Below are 4,915 nucleotides of genomic sequence, written 5' to 3'. Positions count from 1 at the left end.
CGTAAAATATTTTATGTCAAAACAAACAGAAACTTATACTTTCTTAAAATTTCATAATCGATTTGGGGGGGAAAAAATAACAATAAAACATTTATAAAAAAAAAACTATATATGCGACATATCTTTCAAAACAATTAACCAACTCCATGAAAACACAAATTATTTTTCTTATACTTTAAAATTTCATAGTCACTTTGCGGGTGGGGTGGGGAGGGGGACATTAAAAAAAAAAAAAAAACTATGCATGGCATATCTTCCAAAACAATTAAAAAACTCCATGAAAACACTAAAAATAATTCCCAAAAAAAGGGGAAGAAAATCATATTCGCATCAGCAATCAGTTTTAAAAGGTGTGTCATGATCAGACCATCTCCTGGCTCTTTGGACCGCCATCATCCATGAACTTCTTCCACACTGGATGCTGTTTCCACACCCTTTCCACAATGGAATCGATCGGCACGCCCTTCGTTTCCGGCACCAGGAACACCACAAACAATCCCATGACCAAAATCCGAGCCGAGAAGAAAAAGAATATGAAGGCTCGCATGTGACAGAGCATCGACAAGAAAGCTTGAGCCACGAGGAAAGTCATCAACATGTTGGAGCTGACAGCGAAAGCAAAGCCTGAGGTTCTAGTCTCGAGAGGAAAGGTTTCACTAGGAATCAACCAACCAAGAGGTCCCCATGACCATGCAAAGCCCATAACATACAAGCACACCGGCACCACCACAACCGCAGCGAGTCCTTTGTCCATTGTCCCAGTAGTGTTCAAGTGAGTCAGTAGAATTACACCAATTGATACGTGAAATTGGATTCAATTAATTAGTACAAGCACTAAGTGAGAAGAATTTAAATGTAATTACAAAGAAGTGAAATTAATTTAGTACCTGGCAAATGAACATTTGGACACAGGCTTGGAGAAGCAACTTTCTTCTTCCAATTTTATCAACAAGATAGATTGAACCAAAAGTACTTGCCACATTCACTGTCCCAGTAATCACTGCAGACAACAGTGAAGCATCGTTCTTGAACCCCATGATCTGAAACAGAACTGGAGCGTAGAACATAATTGCATTAATCCCAGTCATCTGCTGAAATATCTGCAACATAATCCCTATGACTAGTGGTGGCACGCTCGAACGCTTCATCAGTTTCTTGAAAGGTTGCTTCACTTCCTTGGCTATCTCACATGCCCTTTTCACTTCTTCATACTCGTCCTCCACGTTGTCCACGCCTCGGATTTTCTTGAGTGCTGCTTTGCCTTTAGTGTCCTTGCCTCGTTCGATAAGGCTAGCCGGTGTTTCAGTGAGAATCATGGAGCGAAGGAAAGGACAAGGCCGGGAATGCCGGCTATGGCTAAGGAGACCCTCCATCCAATTGGGTGGAGGGTGGAAGTGAAATAGTTGACTATGCCAGCTATAAGAATTCCAATTGTGACAAATAGTTGGAAGAGAATGTTGACTGCCCCTCTGTGTTAGACTGGTGCTATCTCTGAAAAGAACACTGGAACAACCTAGAATCGTAGATTATTGTTAGGGGGCAAAAAAATAAAATTTCCATATTTGTCACAAACTTTATGTAAAATAAATATAACCCAAAGAGTTGACTAAACATTAAAAATTTGATGATAAAATCTAAAATTTTGTCAGTTAATTTTAGGCTTGTGATTAGTTGAGGGTGGACATACTCACCTAGACACTCTATTATTAAAAAATAAAATTTATTTTAGGCACAAAAAAATATACCTCATTGCCAAATCCAACTCCAATGCCAAAAAGAATCCTGCCAAGAATGAGCATCCATTTGTGCTCAGCAAGAGCACTAAACCCAGCTCCTCCAATGAAAAATAGGGATGCTACTAGAATTGTGGGCTTGCAACCAAATATACGACATGCCTTTGATGCACCAAAGCTTGCAACCAAAGCAGCAAGGTACAATGATGATGTGAATAGCTGAAGCAACTGATCATCATATTTGCAGTAATTGTCTTCCTTTGCATGACGTTTCCTCTGGTGAACTTTTGGAAAGAATTTTATCAAGAAATCATCCATCGCAGTCACACCACCTATAAAGCCAAGGTCAAAGTCAAAGTCAAAATCAAAATAATAGGATTTGATTATTTATTCGAATGAATTAGAAAGCGAACACATAATGAATTAGAGTATTCAAACGAAAAATGAATTATTGATACTCACATAGAAATAATAATTTTGCAATAAACATCAATAAACCTCTATGAATCATTACTTTATAGTAATTGTTTCAATTTTTTAGTGTATAACTTTTAGACTTATTATTTAAAAGCATTTAATAAAATAAAAATATAAGTCTCCATAATTTTCTAATCAAAGAATTAAAATAATATAGTTTAGGGCATCACATGAAATTCTAATATCATAACCAAACATGAGGCCTCCAAAAGCTGCGACAATCTAACAAGCAACCACATATACAGTGATTTTTGATTTGAATACTCCTGCATTAGCCATCTTTGCTTGTCCAAATTGAAAAACACACACACTCAAAATTATTAATCTTCTTCAAACAAGAAATCTCACAGGAGAGAGAAGACAGAATGTGAAAATCTCACAGAAGAGAGAAGACAGAATGAGAGAAAGAAAGGTAATTTGATGCTTTTATAACAATGAATTCCCATTAATTTTGTGATTTTGAGATTGGATAGGATTTAGAAATCTTAGTAGCCTATTTTTGCTAGAAAGTAGTTCCGATGGTCAAAATCTCTTATCCTTTCTGACAAGGAATGTAATTATTTTTCACATGGTCCCTTGTGTGAGATATTTAGTAAAATTCTTAATAGGTCCTGAGAGGGTAATTTATATGTAAATTGGGCTGAGCTGGGTAATGGGCCATTCTATGGGCCACAGTAAGGACTGAGTAAAAGGGCCTTGAAGTTAGCCCGGTCCAAAAGAGCTTTGTAGTTAGCTCGGTCGGCATGGTCAGAGCGGCGACAATCAGTTCGGTCAAACCATATTGAGCCGAGGTATTTTGGACTTTTTCTCAGGACCTTGTTGTTGAATAGCTTGGTCTAGGCACACTATGGATAGCATGGTCTCAACAGGTGTAACCGAAGTACAAGTAACAGAGGAGAGAACCGAGCTAGCTAGAGCTCGGTCATTTCAGCCAGTTTAGCATGGTTGTTTTATCCCGGTTGTTTTGTCATACTGCCGAAGTAAAACCATCTCACTTGGTTTAAGCAGTGAGGGGGGTGTTGAAAGATAAGCATTATCTTTCAGGGGTGTGACTCCTAGGAGGACTCTACGCAGAGGAATAAGAGTCCTGCTAGGATTGTGCCATGCGGAACTTATAAGAGCTCACAACATCACCTATGGAGAGGTAACACAACTTTGATTCTCGAATACACAGGGCTTTTGTCTATTTGTCTATTTTGCTGACTTAGGCATCGGAGAGGTATCCGGCACACACCCGCCGGCTAGCTCACGTTTGTGTTTTCAGGGAGTAAAGCGACGACGTTTGGAGGAGCGTAAACTTGATCAACAAGATTATACGAGAAGATTATTTCTTGCTCGTACAATTGGCGTCGTCTGTGGGCAGACCAGAACGAACAAAACCTCTTGATCAAGTTTTTCTCGCTAGTTGAAAGCAATGGCGCACAATGAAGATTTGTCGCAGTCCGCCATCGACGGACAAACCCCAGAGGGGGGAGAGAGGCGCGAAGGTTTGCCTTTTATCCCTCCCATGGCGGATTTAGAGCCCCAGCGACAGAACCCCCGGAGGGATGCAAGAGAGAGGCGGACTAACAGCCCCCTGTCGCTCTCAAAGTCCAGAAAGACAGAGGCGGAGGATCGATCCTCAAGTTCTGGAGGATCGCGTAAAGGAACAAGACGAGTTAATAAGGAAGATGGCGTCGGACATGGAGGCTATGAAATGCCAGATCAAAGGAAAAGGGGTGGCGACAAGAGAGGGGCACAAAAGTAACATGCCCCCTCGCCACTTAGAAGATCGTGGTAGGCATACCACGCCATCACAAGCAGAGAGTAGGAGCCTTAGAACAGGCGACACTCAATCAAGGACTTCCAGGACTCGTTACTCCAGGTCTGAGAGAATGAGAACATTGAGGTCTTACACTGAGGGAAGCACCTATCGGCCCTCACGTATGCACCAGACATCATCCAGGCAAACGAAGTTGCCTAGATCGTCTGACTTATGAACTGTGCTTGAAGAGAGGGCACGACGGAAGGAGGATACCAGGGCACGCGACCCTCGCAGAGTTTCAGCACTTGAGCGGTTGGCTCATCGGACGCATGGAAGCGTTGAGGTAAGAATGCCAATACCGCGTCTTGCTTACGAACCGACAGACAAAGCATTAACAAGGCTGCAGACCTTGCCGTTCGTTCCGGCAATTGAGAACGCGCCCCTACCTTTAGGCTTCCTTCAGCCCAAATTCACTACGTATGAGGGGAAGATAGACCCCTACACGCACCTTAGCCATTTTCGCCAGGTTATGGCAGTATACCGGCGAAATGAGGCTTTGATGTGCATCCTATTCCCATCCAGCCTTGGCGACCTAGGTTTAACCTGGTTCGAAAGGCTACCAGAAGGCAGCATAGCCTCCTGGGCACAATTGGCAGAGGCATTCGTGACAAGGTTCAGAACAAACACCAAGACGCCAGTAGAGATCGATCAGCTACTCTCCATTGATATGGACGACAAGGAGACGTTGAGATCCTACAACAGTCGTTATTGGAAGACCTTCAACAAGATAGGAGATTGCCCCACAAATCTCGCCATCGCGCAATACAAAAGAGGTCTTCCAGTCAGAAATAGGCTGAGGGACTCAATTACCATAACGCCCCCCCTCACAATGGAAGCCTTAATAGAGAGGGTACACCAGCACATTCGGGTGGAGGAGGATGGCGCCTGTCACACCCCAAAC

The 4,915-nt window shown here is 42.3% G+C and overlaps 1 pseudogene; it reads right to left on the bottom strand.

Moving 5' to 3' along the window:
• Positions 1 to 361: 361 nt before the first annotated feature.
• On the bottom strand, positions 362 to 2,489 carry LOC114314874 (sugar transport protein 8-like; annotated as a pseudogene).
• Between the last annotated feature and the right edge of the window lie 2,426 nt (positions 2,490 to 4,915).

The sequence above is a fragment of the Camellia sinensis genome, chromosome 11 (genome assembly GCF_055761805.1).
Source record: "Camellia sinensis isolate YWXY chromosome 11, ASM5576180v1, whole genome shotgun sequence".
NCBI lineage: Eukaryota > Viridiplantae > Streptophyta > Magnoliopsida > Ericales > Theaceae > Camellia > Camellia sinensis.
This window is presented reverse-complemented; position numbering and strand designations above follow the sequence as displayed.